At 38.7% G+C, this 18,187-nt stretch overlaps 1 protein-coding gene and 1 long non-coding RNA gene across 3 annotated transcripts in view; one reads left to right on the top strand and one right to left on the bottom strand.

Annotated features, from left to right (window-relative positions):
• Positions 1–18,187, bottom strand: part of PCDH15 (protocadherin related 15) — a 2,123,136-nt gene that overhangs the window by 1,911,097 nt on the left and 193,852 nt on the right. The gene's annotated exons all lie outside the window — the stretch shown is intronic.
• Positions 7,940–18,187, top strand: part of LOC117358985 — a 178,224-nt gene continuing 167,976 nt past the window's right edge. The window contains exon 1 of the long non-coding RNA XR_004539138.1: positions 7,940–8,149. This is a non-coding gene — a long non-coding RNA (uncharacterized LOC117358985). The remainder of the gene's footprint in view (positions 8,150–18,187) is intronic.

The raw sequence follows: 18,187 nt of genomic DNA, 5'->3' as shown, positions 1-18,187 counted from the left end.
CAAGGGAGGCGGTAGCGGCTAGCGCGGCTGGCGGTTTAGCACGTGGTATTATGCGCGTTAAACAACTAGCGCGGCTTGATAAAAGGAGCCCATTGTGGGTTTTTTCTTTCTCACATACAAAGACATCAGTACTCGTGCCTCTGTACTGGTACTTTTGGAATCGCCTGCACTTTCTCCCTAAGGTTTAAGTTGAAGAAAAACCCTCCTTTAAAATTCTGATGCTACCTGGGGAATTCCTTTAAAACGTTAAGAGAAACTGTCGGTCCTGCCAAGGTGCTGTAAACTTTACCTGAATTTTAAAATACACCGACAGGTGGTCTTTATTTAGCCTTCTTCTCACTAATAGATTTTACTTAGACCAGCAACAATTTTCAGGAATTTGTCAGAATTATGTCAGCAAGAGCATTTGCTTGGCAGTTTCTGAACTGGCAGAAGTCAGTGATTTCCCCCCCCCCCCCCTCAGTTTCCTATAATCATACACTGGAGGAGAAAAAAATGTGTCTGCTCAAATTAATTTTTAAAACTCATCTACTTTCCTCTCTTGCTAGGTTAACAAAGCTTTACTTCTAATTTCAAAACCTATTCACAGAAATTCAAGCACATCTCTTTTTTAAATATTGCTTCAGGACTGCTGACAGATTACATGCTGTTAGTCACGCTCTCAGTTTTCACTGCCTCAGACTGCTTTGAATTATTACAATTTTAAGAACATTTTCTTTTAAAACTGTGCCTGAGCAGCTGCCTATGATACAGCTTCTGCTGTCTCTTCTGCTATCTCCTCCTTGGTCTCAAACTCACTCACTTCTCCTGGTTTTGGTACAAATCTCTCTTCAGTCTGTTTGTGTTTAGATTTCTGTTTCCCTGTTTGTTTTGTTTGCTTCCCCCCTGCCTCCCCCCCCCACATTTGTTTTTATTATTATTACCATGTTTCCCCCAACAATGATTCAGACGTTCAAATACTTGAAGGGTATTAACGTAGAACAAAATCTTTTCCAGAGAAAGGAAAATGGTAAAACCAGAGGTCATAATTTGAGGTTGAGGGGTGGTAGATTTAAAGGCAATGTTAGGAAATTCTACTTTATGGAGAAGGTGGTGGATGCCTGGAATGCGCTCCCGAGAGAGGTGGTCGAGAGTAAAACTGTGACTGAGTTCAAAGAAGCGTGGGATGAACACCGAGGATCTAGAATAAGAAAATAATATTAACTATTGAACTAAGGCCAGTACTGGGCAGATTTGTTAGGTCTGTGTCTGTGTATGGCCGTTTGGTGGGGGATGGGCTGGGGAGGGCTTCAATGGCTGGGAGGGTGTAAATGGGCTGGAGTAGGTTTTAACAGAGATTTCGGCAGTTGGAACCCAAGCACAGTACCGGGTAGAGCTTTGGATTCTTGCCCAGAAATAGCTAAAAAAAAATTTTTTAATTTAAATTGAATCAGGTTGGGCAGACTGGATGGACCATTTGGGTCTTTATCTGCTGTCATCTACTATGTACTATGTTTAGCTCCAAATATTGCATTAGGGCTTATTTTCAGGGGATGATTTTTTTTTATGTGCAACAATTTATTTATGTATTAAATTTTCTATACTGTTCTACCAGGTGAGCTCAGAACGGTTTACATTAATTTATTCAGATACTCAAGCATTTTTCCCTGCCTGTCCTGGTGGGCTCACAATATATCTAATGTACCTGGGACAACTGGGGGATTAAATGACTTGTATCAATAGAAAACTATACAGGACTAAGAGAGACCAATCTAAATACTCCAGAAATCAAGTTTTTCAAGTTTCAAGTTTTTAATAAAATTTGATTGAGTCGCTTATCTAAATTCTAAGTGAGTTACAGATTAAGATATAATTAAAAAAACAAAAACATGAACATGATTAAAAATAAAAATAACACCAATGACAAAAAGTTGAAAAGAATTTAAATAAAACATCAGAGTGGCGTACTGATGGTTGACAAATTAACAAGCATAAGACAGAATGGAATCTGGGTTGGAACTACAAGTTATATAGGAAAGAAAGACGAATAAAGAATAAACAAAAGGAGAGGGAACATTGCTACTTGGTTTTTTAGAGAAAAATTGAAGACTGAAAAGATTGAAAATATCAAATGTTATACGCTTCTTTAAATAGGTGGCTCTTGAGTAGGCCTTTGAAATGAACAAGGTTATTCTCCTCCCTTACTGGGGCTGGTAGGGTATTCCAAAGTTGTGGGGCTACCACTGAAAAAAATTAATTCCTTTTTGTTCCTATTATTTGGAGAGAGAGCACCGAAAGCAATTTACAATCAGATGATCTAAGAATTCGGGATGGCTCATATGGAACAAGATATATGTCGATGAATTGTGGAGATTTAGAATGTATCACTTTAAATGTTATTAATGAAATTTTATAAGAAATTCTTTGATTGATTGGTAACCAATGAACATTCCGAAGTAATGGGGTTACATGATCATATTTCCTAGTTTTTATTATTAATTTAATTGCAGCATTTTGAATTATTTGAAAGTGTCTTAGTTTTTTCTGAGTTGTTCCTACAAATAGGCTATTACAGTAGTCTAATTTTGCAATGATTAGTGAATGAATTAATATGTTCAAAGATTTTGGTTCTAGGAATTTGGAAATTGACCAGATCATCCTGAGCTTAAAAAAACAGGATTTAATTACAGAGCTTATATGAGTGTGAAATGTCAATTTTTTATCAAAAATAACTCCTAAAATTTTTATTGATGTAACACAGTTAAGGGGAAAATTATCCAGAAGAATAGGATCATTTAGAGAGATCCCTTCTCTCCAGGGGAAGAACATTGTTTGCATCTTAGATGTGTTTAAAGCTAACATATTGTCCTTCAGCCAGATTCTGATCTGGCTAAGTTTGTTATTAATCTCTGTAATTTCATGAGTATTCTCTGGATTTAGTGGATGTAATAATTGGATATCGTCAGTGTAAGCAAATACTGTAAAACCAATGGACTTACATAGGGTAAACAGAGGGGACAGGAAAATGTTAAACAGTAAAGGAGAAAGAGTAGAATCTTGTGGTACCACATTTTGATTAACAAAAGGATCTGAAGAGGTATTATTGAAAACAACTTTGGATTGACGGTTTGAAAAATAAGATTGTAACCATTTAAGTACCTGGTTTGTGATTCCAATGGATTCCAGTCTATATAGCGGCAGAAAGGTCTAGGGAGATAAGGATGGTCTAGATGGTAAATTAGAGTAGTTATCATCCCTAATAATGAATGCTCAGTTGAATGGTTTATCCTAAAGCCTGTCTGGTGTGGGTGAAGAATGTTAGTAGATTCAACAAATTCTGAAATTTGATAGAAAACTATTTTTTCAGTTAATTTCACTAGAAACTGAATTTTTGCTATTGGACGGTAGTTGGATTCTTCAGATGCACTAATTATCTGATTCTTAATTATAGGATTAACTAGCTGATGCCCCGGCGTTGCACGGGTATTTAATTATAGCAATAACACTGTAAATGGATTCAAATAAAGATACTTTATAGTGGAGAATAGCACTACAGTGATAATTCTTTTTTAATGCTATATATTATCTCAAACAGCTGATTAACATGGCTACCACACCATTTCACTTTTTGAACTTTTAGAAACCTAACCGGGGCCTAGATGCACTAAGAGAATCAATAAGACCATTTGGGTCTGCACCAATCTGATTTTTTGGCCGATGTAGAAAGAGCTATTGATGACTAAAAGGTTTACATGCAAATGATTCTCGCAGATGTTTGCCGTAATCCCTGACTCTTGAATCTGATGGATTGCTGTGAGAGCGACTCTCATACATGCGCAGAGCCAGCAGGGGAAGCCCGAACAGCTGAGAGACAGGGGAAGCCTCCTGCTATGCTGTTTGGGGCAGGAAACCTTTTTTTTTTTTTAAATGGGCTTTTTTAATGGGCATGTTACACACGCACAATATCTGCTCTATTAAAAGAAAAGCCCCCCCCCCCCCCCGCAGATGACCTCTGATGAACGTGGCTCTGGTAATTCTCACTTCTGCACTAGCGAAAATCTGCAGGAGGGATGGCCATTCCCTCCTGCCCCCCCCCCATGCATGTGATAAAAAATGGCAGGAAGGATGCCCAATCTCTCCTGCCATGCTGACCCCCCTCCACGACAGGTGCCCCCAAATATCCCCTACCCCCCAAAAAAAATGCAGGAGGGATGCCCACTCCATCTTGCCACTGAAAGCCCACTCTCATGCCAGGAACTCCACCCAAGCATCCCCTACTGTCATTCCGGGGCATTATATGACAGTGTATTGTAGGCATTCCACTTATTTATTGGGCACTTGTTTGTCACTATGATTTGCACGTATTAAGCACACAGGAGCACCCAAATGATGGTGTGGGGCTGGCTGGAGTAGCATTGTCAGCTCTGATGTTTATCGGCTCTGCTTTCTTTAAGCACCAAAGCGGCCCTTTTGAAGAACTCTTAAGAGCTTTCAAGTCATGCTGAGGGTGCTCTTTCATTTAAATATTTAAACTGATTTCAGTTTTGAAGCGTGGAGACCTGGGAATCAGATTGTCAGTAATGTCCCAGGGCATACCCTACCTGTAATATTGTGTCTTTTAAGTACCCAACTAGTTCCTTTTGGGGGGTATTTTTGTAGCAAAATAATAAGTCCATCATAGTCCCGCCCAATCCACACCTTTAACATGCTCCCTTAAGATTTAGATACATGGCTGACAAGTACAAGAAATTTGTCTACAAAATACATTTTGAAAATAGTGAATTGGAAGGATATGGCAAGAAAATCATCCAGTTACCCCTTTGTGCCACATTTTAGACATTCTTCTCTTTTGAAAATGAGCCCCTCCGTGTCTGTGTCGAGGAAGAACAAGAATAAATTTACATAAATAAAAGAGTAAGGCAAATCTCTCATGCCCCACATTCAATGTTCCCTCAAATTCCCTAGCCAAAATTTTACTAGCTACTCACCTTGTCTTCCTTTACCTACTATACATGAAATATCATTGCAATTTCATGGTACTGTGTCTTAAAAGCAAAGAGAAATGGTTCCAAAGCAGAACCATTTCAAATCTCTTTCTTGACATTACCTTCCTATTACAACATTTCAGTGGGATTCCATAAAGCATAATGAAAGAAGGCTGTGTGGCATAGCTCTTATGATTTTCCAAGTGAGTTAAATTATTAACAATACAATCCCCGCCCACCTCCCTAAGAAGTACTACATGCTGTACATCCAATTGGCTCAAAGCTGTTCTGGGCAAGATGACTATTTTGGGCAGCAGCCTCAGGAAAACAAATAAAAGACGCATAACTAGGTAGGTGAAACCCATTTGTGGGCAGAGCAGAGCATTGTAAGAGAGAGTGCAAGGTGCACCCTGCCTCCTGCATGCTCCAAAGAGCTTTCATTGTTCCAACTGAATAAATGTTCTCAATGATCTGCAGGGAGTGCACTTCTGAAACCTGTTCAATATCATGTTTTGTTTGTGCAGTTGATGCTATTCTGAAAATGTATTCTCACAGCTGAACTAGGCACATAAGAATAAAGGTTCTTAAAGCCTAATACAAATGTATAAAGAAAATTGCAAATGTTACTCTTCTATTAGAATTATAGATTGCTTTTCTTCATAAAAGAGTGAACTGCAACAGTCTTGGAAGTGCCCAATAAACTGAATCAAAGTGGTTAAACATTTTGTTGAATACTCTGAGCATTCCAAGATCTAGCAATTCCAATATTCTAAAAAAAAAGGAATATAAACTCCTTAATTTCTAGTTATAACATCAACATATTAATGGTTAATTACCTGCAGTGATGATCTACAAAATGTATACCAAAATGAATATTTCTGCGCTGCATGCTGTGAGAAGAATATGGCCTTATACTGGTTCCAAACATGAATAAAAATGTGCATGCATTTTAATTAGGCATACAAATGAGTATGCTTTGAATTTATTTGCAAATGGGCATACAAGTAGTTGGAGTCTGGGGAGAATCCTCCGATAAGTGTCTATGCCTAAATTCTGGGTGCACATTTTACCTGTTAGACAAGTGATCTATAAAGGAAGATGTGCACCTTTGTTTCTTTAAAGAAGCTCCTACAAGGTACCATCTGAGGGGTAAATTCTATATATGGTGCTGAAAAATCAGCACTGAAAAAAATGCATACTAAAGCCCTGATTCTACAAATGGTGCCTAACTTATAGGAGTTGAGGACCGTAATTGTCTGTCATCCACTAAGTGCCTTTTACAGAATTGTGCTTTGTGCCACCTAAAAGGTCTTAGGCGCTGGTAGGTATTGAAATGTTAGACACGCTCCCATTTATGCCAAAGTTAGGTACCCACCAGTGCCTGTCAAACCATGCCCCAAATCTGCCCAGAACCTGCCCCTAACCATGCATACTGTACTTTTTAAAAATTATTATTCTAATTTTTTTTTGTAAATCTTTATTCATTTTTATACGTACAATAAGTGTGATAATGCATAAACACATTTGTACATTGAGAATATCACTTAATATTTAGCAATAATCATAAAATCTTATTTCCCTCCCTTCCCACCCTTTCATAATAAGTAATTAAATTACTTTATATAAGTTGTTATACTTAAAATAATAATAATAATAACAGCTTATATACCGCAATACCGTGAAGTTCTATGCGGTTTACAAAGATTAAGCAAAGGTACAAATTGATTGACTTTAAGAGGGGAGGAAGAAAGAGGGTTAATAGGACAGGAAATCCATTTTTGAGGAGAAAGTGATCAATAGAACAAGTTAATCGCTATAGAGGGGAGAGAGAAGAGAGGATCAGTTGTCTAGATACTTTAGGAACAGGTGTGTTTTCAGACGTTTCCTAAATTCCTCATAAGTAGTGGGCGAAAGCAATTGTTCTAGGTCTTTACCCCATGATGCTGCTTGGTGCGAGAGAAGATGTTCATGGTGTTTTTTCAGTTTACAACCTCTCACTGGGGGGGGAAACGAAGTTGGAATGTGAGCTTCTCTTGTGTCTGTTGGTCTGAGAAGACGAAAATGTCAGTTATATATTTAGGGGCAAGTCCGTGTAGTGCTTTGAAGCAAAAGCAGGCAAATTTAAACTTTACGCGCGCCTCCATTGGCAGCCAATGCAGCTGCCGGTAGTAGGGTGTCACATGGTCAAACTTCCTCAGCCCAAAGATCAGTTTGACCGCTGCATTTTGCATCAATTGTAAACGCTGCATGTTCTTTAGGGAAATCCCCCCTCCCCCCCATGAAAAATGAACTTTAAGAATTAAGGGAAAAGTAACAACTAATCATTACAAAATTTTGTTAATGGCTCTCACACATCTTGAAATTTCCTAATATATCCTCGCTGTGTTGCTATTCCGCTTTCCATTTTATACATATGACATAATGAATTCCACCAAAAATTTATATTCCACATATCCTACAATTCTATGTGGATCACAAATTATTCCGGTACTGAAGCATTATTCCCTAACTGTCCTGGTGGGCTCCCACTCTATCTAATGTACCTGGGGCAATAGGGATTAAGTGACTTGCTCAGGGTCACAAGTAGCAGTGTGGGATTCAAACCCACAACCCCAGAGTGCCAAGGCTGTAGCTCTAACCATTGTATCACACACTCCCACAAATCTGGAAGCTGCCTATTGTCACAAGGCCAGCAGTGACACTAGCCTTGTGCCAGTCAGAACACCTAAGCACACACACTTAAAGACAGCCAGAGTGGATCAGTGCCATTCTGAAGCCCCTTTGTCAGAACTGAACTCCTACCCTGAGTCAAAGTTAGAGTCAGGGACTGAACAGGGTTCCGTGCCAGTTAAGAGCAGAATGCTTGATAAACAGCCATTGAATGCCTGTAAAAAAAATGCCTAGGAAACAGGGACTGGCCCCTTTAAGTTCCACCTTAATGAGATTGCTGGCTAAGCAGGAGAAGAGATCAGAAGAGCAGAGTTGGGCATGGTTCCTGCATACACAGGCAGGCTCAAGACTGAGAGCTTCAGTCAGAAGGAGCAGATTCTCTGGTGAAAGCTCCTGGAGCAGCACAGCTAGAGGAAATTGTTATGTTGGAGCCTTTGCTACCAGAGCAAGGGATTCTACCTGAGCCAATGAAGATTATGGATACTCCTGAGCAGCATGACTGGGAAACGATGGAAGTGAGTTAATTTTTGGTTTAAAAGTTTTTCTTTACTGCTGTGCTGGGGCAGTGCAGAGCTTTTGAGTGACTTTTTGAGCTGCATTTAATGAACAGGAGCTATGAGAACTGTGTGCCTCAAGAAGACTGAGGTTTAGTTTTGAAAGTTTTTTTTTTCTTTTTGAGGATTATTTTTCTTGTGCGCAGTGGCAGTGGAAGCAGGGCCTGCAAATTTGTGAAAAGATTGAACCAGGGTAAACAGGGCAAACTGATTGGAAGTTTTTGCATTTTTCTTCTTTCATGCCATAAACTAAAGAGGCAGTTGAGAATTTGGGAGAGTTCACCAACCATCTTAGGTGTGGGAATGTGGAGAGCTTTTGTAAACTGCTAATATTAAAGTAGATTCGCAAATTTTCCCTCCACCAGCTGGGATTGTTGTTGATCTGCTGGGAAAGAAGAGTTTAAGAGGAATATGTTTGGGAATTATAAAGGCCTAAGTTGTTTTTGATTTCTTTATTGTAACTGTTTAATGCTTCCTTTCTGGTAAAGGAGCAGGAATGTGAACTTTGTTGAGAGTTTACTAAAGAGAGGCCTTACTGCATAAACAGCCTGAAAGTTTAAACAGGCCTCAGAAATAAGCCTTTAAGGCCCTGCTGAATGAGGGCTCTGGAACTGTTACAAAAGTAATTTTGGATCTGCATCCTATAAATTTGTTTTGGTTGCACCTTTTTGAACACAGTGTTAAATAAAACACCTTTTACTTTTTAGATAAATTCTTACTGTGCCAAACTGTTTACTGTGCTAAAGAGCTATAGAATTTCACCTGAGCAGGATCTTCCTCCCTCTTGAGGAAGTACATGGGCCTTGGTATAGTGGCACCAGCCATACTCTGCCAACAACCCTGGGACAGTTGTGCTACACTTTGAATAAATGCCTTCAAAAATTGTTTTTAGTGTGGGGGGGAGGGGTGTTAATGGTGTTTTTCATTTAGCACCAATTAACCCTTTCAGGACCAAGGGACATATTTGTCCCATAACTTTAAAATCCTATAAATTTTGATTGGGATAGTCTACAGTTCTAAATTTGATATGTACGGATTCCATATGATACTGCCTTTATGTAAACAAACTGGTTCCGACATTCATTCATTAGCGTCGTTGCTAGATTGACGAGAAGATTCACTTGCCACACTGTCCATAAGCCAGAAGTGTGATTTTTTAAAATAAAAATAATGATATTTCACAAAAAAAATCAATTTTTTGATATCTGCAAGCCCTTTTTACCATAAAAATGTCGTCAAAACCACAAAAATTGGCCTACGATCCTTATGGTCCTGAAAGGGTTAAGCCAAATTTGTGCACACAACTAAACGCATCATTTATAAAATCTGGAGGTGAGTGCCTATTTATAAGGACCTTGTTATATATTTGCCCTGGAATGAGGTAATATTAACTCTTTCCAAGGGTGAGCCTTGTTTAACCCAGAAAATAATTTTTATAAAATTACCCTGGAGGTTACCGGTATGCTATCAAATAGATTCAGAGAATGTTTGATCCTTCTGTTATGTGACCTTTGGATAGGATTGGTGGGAAGGAACTTGGACAGAACATGGGTAGCACTGTGACATAAGGGCAGAAGTTATCAAAGTGGACTACTCTTGTAATTTTAGCATATGGCCTCATTACATAAAGGGCTCCTTTTACTAAGCTGCGCGTGCTAGACGCTAACGCCAGCATTGAACTGGCATTAGTTCTAGCCGCGTAGCGTGGTTTAGCGTGCGCTAAAATTCTGCACGTGCTAAAAACACTATTGCAGCTTAGTAAAAGGAGCCCAAAATGTGATCATGAGCTAAAATAACCTGACTTGTGGTAAAATTACCCAACTTATCAGTAGCCTACATTGATAATTTCTTCCCTTTACTGTAGCTCGTGTTGATAACTTCCCCTCCCCAGCAAGTATGGGCATGTTATTATTAGAGGGAAAGAAAGTGAAATGAAGCACTTCATAATATTTTGATTTCTAGTCATCTTTCATAAAAAAACACAATATTTTGATTTCTAGTCATCTTTCACAAAATCACTAGCAAAACATTATATAATAAATTGCAATTTTCATCATAATCACTGATCAATTTTAGGAAAAAAATATGACAGCCTAAAAAGACCAGATGGCCTATCCAGTCTGTCCATCTGTACCAGCTGCTCAGCTCTACAATCACATCCTCTTTCTCAAAATCCTCTGTGCATGCCTCATTTTGTGTGTGTGTGTGTGTGTGTGTGTGTATTCAATAACTCATGCTTCAATAAAGAGTGGAAAATCACATTAAAGATCTTTTTTTTTTCCTTATAAGCATTATGATTAATATGAAATATAGCATTCTGAGGTTATTTTTATTCTGCTAATTTAAGTCTTTTTCAAGTTGATTGTGCAATTAGGGACTTTAAAATTTGTTTTAAAGAAAATGACATTTTAATTTCATTTTAGACAAATATTAGTTTAGTTTATTTTTAATAGAAAAAAATGATATAAGAGAATTAGAAAAGATACAGAGAAAGGCAACATAAATGATAAAGAGGATGAAACAACTTCCCTATGAGGAAAGGCTAAAGAGGCTAGGGCTCTTCAGCTCAGAGAAGAGATGACTGAGGGCTGATACAATAGAAGTCTATAAAATAATGAGCGGAGTAGAATGAAGAGATGTATTCTTTCTATAAATGCAGGGACTTGGTGGCATGCAATGAAACTAATAAGTAGTAAATTCAAAATAAATTGGAGAAAATATTTCTTCTTACAATGTGTAATTAAACTGGAATTGGTTGCCAATATGGTAAAAGTAGTTAGCTTAACAGAATTAAAAAAAAAAAAAAAAAAGATTTGGACCATTTCCTAAAAGAAAAGTCATTATTAAGAAGAACTTTGGCAAATCAACTGCTTATTTCTTGTATAGGCATCATAAAATACTGCATTTTTCACTTCATAAGATGCATATTTTTCCACCCAAAATTGGTTGAGCGGGGGGAGGGGGGATGAAGGAAAATCTCTGGCCCAGGATGACATAAGGGCACCAAAATATTCAGTCTCTGACCCCACCTCATCTATAGGTTAAGCTTGATTCGGTAAATAGTACTCAAAATTTGGAACTGAAATCTGTGTAGAGCGCAAGTTTATAAATTGCACTCTGAGTTGGATGCCATTTATAGAATAGCACTTAGATCCAAACTTTGGACATAAGGATTTACATCAACTGATTGCATGCACTGGGGTGGGATACATTGGGAGGGGCCTAAGACTCTGATTGTTCCAGGTGCCTAAGGCCCCTCCCAACTGTCCCACCTTGGCCAGAGCCTTAGGCCCCTACCAGTGCATCCCAGGATGCACCAGGAAGGGGAAGGCCTGCTATTTTGAAGAGGCGAGCCTGCTGGCACGAGGGAGTAGGCATCCCTCCTGCCAGATTGGAGTGTCTGGTGTGGGGTATTGGGGGTTCGGGGGTGTTGGGGTGGGGTGTTGTGTTGTGGGTTCAGGGGATATCAGGGTGAGGTGTTGGATGGTTTGTTGGGGGTGTTCTCAGGCAGGAGGGAGTGGATATCCCTCTTGCCAATTGGGGGATCCTCTGTCTGTCGCAGCCGGATGAGCTCAGCAGAGGAATTTCCCCTGATTAGCTGAACTGGCAAGACTCCCTAAAGCCACTGATTGGGGATAAATTCCCTTGATATGATCAGCTTATGGCAGCTGTGGGCTGCTTTTAGGATCCTGCGGCATAGATAGGTGGCTGAAATGTAGGCCAGGGTTTTCCTTAATATCCTTCAAATCATGAGCAACTTAACCCCATAACCCAGTATTTTCATAGCATCTCATATCCACCTTACCCTACCTGTCCCTAATATCAAACCCAAGTAATTTAAAAACAGCAAATGTCTGCAAATGTGCAGTGAAGCATCACCTGATCAAGAACAGCTAACAATAATTTCTGAGAGGAACAAAATTTTGAGGGAAAGTAAGGAAGCAGAAAGTTGACAAAATAGTCTGTCCCCTCGTGATGCAGCATTTAAGATATTCTCCTTAAATATCAAAAAAATCTAAAGCTCTCCTATTTGTGTGCAGTGAAAATGAAGAAATGAAATCACCAATATATCTTAGAGATACTCCAGGTACTAGGAGTTATTCTACATTCAAAATGACCCTTAAATCAACAAATAAGATCTGTTATTAAAAAAAAGGTTTTCACAAATTATGAATGATTAGATTGATATCCCCATTATTGGAATCTTCGTCTCTCAATATTTTGATTCATTGATTTATTTAGACTAATGTAATGCTTTATATCAGGGAATCAGTCAAAAGGAATTGTGAAGACTACAGATGATACAAACACTTCAGTTAAGCTTCTTTTAAAGGCCAAAAAATATGACAATGTTACCCCACTACTACACAAGGTGCATTGGTTGCCCATCAAACATAGAGGGACTTTTAAAATCTTACTTCTGACATTTGGGGCTCCTTTTACTAAGGTGCGCTAGCATTTTTAGCGCATGCACGAAATTACCGCGTGCTACACAACTAATTCATCCATTAGATCCTGAAAATTTGGACCATATAACAAGTATAAATAATAAACTTCTTTCGATAAAAAACTGGCTTTTCTCAAACAAATTAGCTTTAAACCTTCAAAAAACAAAAACAATGTTATTTACTTGGAAAAATGATATTAAATTAATTACCCCAATTTCTATTAATAACGCCACATTAGACCTGGTTACTACCATAAAAATTCTAGGCATTTTGATTGATGATAAACTTACATTCCATAACCACATTAGTAATACTGTTAAAACATGCTTTTACAAATTACGTCTCATTCGTTCGCTTTCTAAATTCCTTCAGCCTGAATCCTTAAATATCTTGGTTCATTCTTTGATAATCTCTAAATTGGACTACTGTAATTCCCTTTTCATTAATATTACACAAAAGGAAAAAAAAAGACTACAATTAATTCAGAATACAGCCGTCAAATTAATCTATAATGCAAGAAAATATGATCATGTGACTCCCCTTCTAATCAGATCTCATTGGTTACCGGTAACACACCGTATTACGTTTAAACTTTTATTTTTAGTTTTTAAAGCCATCACTCTAAACGAGCCACAATTTATTAATAGATGGTTAATTCCGTATAATACGTCTCGTTCACTTCGCTCCTCTTCTTCCAACCTTTTGTCGGTCCCTTCTTTGAAGGTGATTGGAACTAGACGTAATGACATGTTCTCTGTTATTGCCCCTCAGTCTTGGAATCTCTTACCGCAACACATTAGGGAATTAAAAGATTTATCCATTTTTAAAAAAACACTAAAAACGTTTCTTTTTAAAGATGCATATGATGTTTAATAATTTGTTATGCTTTTTTATTCATTTATAAATTTATTTCCCCTTCCTATTTGTTTTTTCCTTTATTATTACTCTTCCTTTCCTATCCAATTATTGTAATTTCTTCCCTATTTATCCTCACAATTCAAGTATGTCTCGTTACCCTAACTAACATTTTAATATACGTTTGTAATTAAGTATGTTTAATATTTAAGTAAATTTTAATTTATATTATCAATAACATTTAATCTGCATGTGTTTAGGTTTCAATCTGTATGTATTAAGGCTATGTAAATCGCTTAGTGATTTAAAATAGGCGATTCATTAAGAATAAATAAACTTGAAACTTGACTTGAAACTACACTGCGCAGTACGCTTCTAGAATAACACCAGCTCAATGCAGGCGTTAAGGTCTAGCATACGCGGCAATTTAGCATGCACTATTCTGCACGTTAAGGCCTTAATGCACCTTAGTAAATGGAGCCCGTAAGTTAAATAAAATAGGTCCCCAGGATTTATAGACCGATTACTTATTTCATATATTCCAACTAGGACACTTTGTTCCAGTCAACAAAATCTATTAACCATTCCTTCCACATGGCATATAACTTATGACACAACGTATAAGACCATTTTCTCCATCACTTCTCCCACTCTTTGGAATGCTCTCCCATCATACATCGATCACGAACCCTCTTTAATCAAATTTAAGTCTAATCTTAAAACTTTTTTATTCAACGATGCCTATGATAAGGCATCTTAAGGTGTACCATATTTAAATGTAAACATACATACAAAATAAATCAAAGAGGTATTTGTAAAATTCCTCTACCTTTTTTTCTCCTGTAATTTTCCCTTTCTTTCTTTCCTATCATGTTCTTTCTAGGTCCTTCTACCTTTTTACCTAATTGTATCATTGTCTTTGTTATTATTTCTACTTTTGTGCATTTTTATGTAATTTTAAGTATTTTTTTTCTTTGTACGCCACTAATTCTTTGCAAACCACTTTGGCCCTCTTCTATCAAACTGCGATAGCAGTTTTTAGCTCAGGGAGCCGCGCTGAATGGTCCGCGCTGCTCCCGACGCTCATAGGAACTCTGTGAGCATCGGGAGCAGCGCGGGACATTCAGCGCGGCTCTCTGCACTAAAAACTGCTAGCAAGTTTGATAGAAGAGGCCCTTAGTTTTACAATGAGCAATATATCAAAACCTTAATAAACTTGAAACTCGATATTAGAAACCCTAATGTATTTATTCATACAACTTTTTTATGTAGAACTTACATGTTAATAAAAACAATCAAAGCAGTTCACAGTTGAAATCATCACACAAAACCTTTCATTTTCCACTTGCTTTAATAAAATATTTAACATTTGCTTATTACAAACATTCTCCCTAATTCCTGACCTATCAAATAAAAACTGAAGGGGGGGGGGGGCAGTTATCAACATGGGCTCCTGTTAAGGTAGGCTATTTTACAACACAGGCCATTTTATTTAATGAAATGAGACCCTAACAATGAAATAACCTGTCTCAACAGGAGCCCACATTGATAAATTCCCCTCTTAAATGAAAACCTGTGCACCCACTATTCTGACATTATAAACATAAGAACATAAGAATAACCTTACTGGGTCATACCAATGGTCCATCAATCCCAGAAGCCATTTCTCACAATGGCCAATCCAGGTCACTAGTACTTGGCCAAAACCCAAGGAGCAGCAACATTCCATTCAGAATCCTAAAGCATAGCAAGATTCCAGAACCCCAAAGAGTAGCAAGATTCCATGTTACCGATCCAGGGCAAGCAGAGGCTTCCCCCATGTCTTAATAACAGACTATGGACTTTTCCTCAAGGAATTTGTCCAAACCTTTCTTAAAACCAGCTGTGCCATCCGCTTTTGCCGCAACCTCTGTCAATGCGTTCCAGAGCTTAAATATTCTCCGAGTGAAAAAAGATTTCCTCCTATTGGTTTTAAAAGTATTTCCCTGCACTTTCATCGAGTGTCCCCCTAGTCTTTGTAATTTTTGTAGGAGTGAAAAATCGATCCACTTGTAGCGAAGCCAAATTATTAGAACTTTATTAAAAGACCCATAATGTGATATTCCACCTTCTGTTAACAAATATACCCACCTTTTACAAAATTGCAGTATCAGCTGCTGCAAAGAAAATGGTTTGATGCCCATTAAATCCTGCAGCACCAGTAGCCGCTACCGCGCCTTTGTAAAATGATTCCATACTATAGTATTCTAGGTCAGCTGTAATTGCTTTAAAAGCTGTTCCAGTGATCCCCATAGGAACTATTCCAGTAGTCTAGTCTATTCATTTTCAGAACATGTACCAGAGATCATACACTTTCTCGCCCCAAAATTCCTGTTGTAACTATAAACTCAGAGAGCCAACCTACACAGGAAATTTCTTTCTCAAAAATTGAACTCCCCATTCAACAATGCACAAACTCTCCATAGTTACTTTACTCACAATCTGGACTCTGTGAATATACATGTCATTCTTTAAGGAGAGAGGGAAGAATCAGTGTATGAATGGCCACAACCATTGACCCTCAAGCTTTGCTTTGAAGAATGCTGGTGTAGAAGGACTGAGGCTGAAATAGACACTAAAAAATGACATGTGATTACTTCCCGCGGTTATCCATGGGGACGGGAACGGTGGTGAATTTTGTCACCGTGTCATTCTCTACTCAGAACCTGTATTTTTCACTTGGGCTGTAGCACAAATCTTTTCTTGCTTTATGACTGAGAGGGGACATGATCAAAACATTCAAGGTACAGAAGGGGATAGACTTGGTAGATAAGGACAAGTTGTTCACCCTCTCCAAGGTAGAGAGGGCGCTCTCTAAAGTTGAAAGGGGGATAGATTCTGTACGAACGTAAGGAGGTTCTTCTTCACCCAGAGAGTGATAGAAAACTGGAACGCTCTTCCAGAGTCTGTCATAGGAGAAAATACACTCCAAGGATTCAAGACTATGTTAGACAAGTTCCTGGTGAGCAAGAGCGTGTGCTGGTAGGGTTAGTCTCGGTTGGAGCACTGGTCTTTGACCAGAGGGCTGCCGCGTGAGTGGACTGCTGGGCAAGATGGTGTAGCAAGGGTAGGAGGTGCCTGGGGCAGTGGTGCCCCCACCCTCTTCTCTGTCCCTGCTCCTCCCCCCACCACCACGCACGTCCACCTGCCCTTCCCCCCTACCTTTGTAACTCTTCACTGGCGCATGCAGAATCTTTGCCAGCATAAGCAGCATTTCCAACCTGCTTCCCACACCGGTCTTGGTTCTCCCTCTGATGTCACTTCCCCTCTACCCCTGCCCCCTATGACCTTGAGCGGGACACATGGTCCCCCATTGCCCCAGGTACATTAGACAGACTGTGAGCCCACCAGGACAGATAGGGAAAATGCTTGAGTATCTGAATAAATTCATGGAAACCATTCTGAGGTCCCCTGGGAGAACAGTATAGAAAATTAAATAAATGAACATGCTTCCTTGAGGTTTAGTTGAACTGCAGATGAACAGCATAGATATTTGTCTAGAATATATATTATGATAATAGCAACTTTGAAGGGTTTGGTGAGCTAAACATCCATCTACTCTTTTATGCCACTTTTTGGATGTTTATCCTTTTTGAAAATGAGCCCCAGTGCCACTGATCTCACATTATACAGAGACTTTACAGTTTGCTATAAAATTTTCTCATCCAGTTTACCACTTTTCAATCTCAGTTTCTCATAAAATTCCATCACTACTAAACTATTTATTTTGGCTTTATTTAAGGCCCATATTCTCTAAACAGCACCTTTAGTTAGGCACCCACTTTTACAAAACCATAGCACGGTTTATAGCACCAGCCACAGCGGTAACAACTCCGATGCTTATAGGAATTCTATGAGCATTGGAGCTGTTATTGCCATGGCTGAAGCTAAAAAACATACTACAGTTTTGTAAAATGGGGGAGGGGGTTAATTGATTAAAAAAACAGTGCCTTCATCATGTCTATGCAGGTGCCATGGAACACCTAAGGTCAAAGTAGGCGTGGTCAATACTGGAAATGACCTTAGACGTTCTAAAGCACCTCCGTAAATATGATTCTCATCAAAGGTAGGCACTGGAATTGGAGGCCTTTAAAACCCTGTCGCCTACCTGTGATGATAGTCGTGATTCTGTAAACGGTGCCATTGTGTGATTGACACGCGATCTGCGGCTGTTTATTTAGGCAGCCGCCAATAACAGCACCATTTGCAGAATCCGGCCCTATTTCCTAAATCAAAAAAACAGACTAGCTATGCCATAAAAAATGGAAAATTCCTTACTAACAATGGTCACATTATAATAACCCCAATTCCTAAAAATCGTAAAGAATCACTAGCAGTGGCAACCAACTATAGACCAGTAGCATCCATTCCATTTTTTGTAAAAATCATGGAAGGATTGGTACATGCCCAATTGAAGGAATATCTTGATCAGTTTTCTGTTTTGCATGAAACTCAATCTGGTTTCAGACCTCTATTTAGCACCGATACAGTAATCGCGGCAATCCTGGATAATCTACGCTCCTTGTTCAGTAGAGGCCTTAGTGCAGTGATTATGCAGTTTGACACGAGCTCTGCCTTCAACCTGGTGGACCATGCAAAACTGTTGCAGTGCTTGGATGCAATTGGTATCGGAGGTGAGGTGCTAGACTGGTTCCGA

The sequence above is a fragment of the Geotrypetes seraphini genome, chromosome 4 (assembly GCF_902459505.1).
Source record: "Geotrypetes seraphini chromosome 4, aGeoSer1.1, whole genome shotgun sequence".
NCBI classification, from domain to species: Eukaryota; Metazoa; Chordata; class Amphibia; order Gymnophiona; family Dermophiidae; genus Geotrypetes; species Geotrypetes seraphini.
This window is presented reverse-complemented; position numbering and strand designations above follow the sequence as displayed.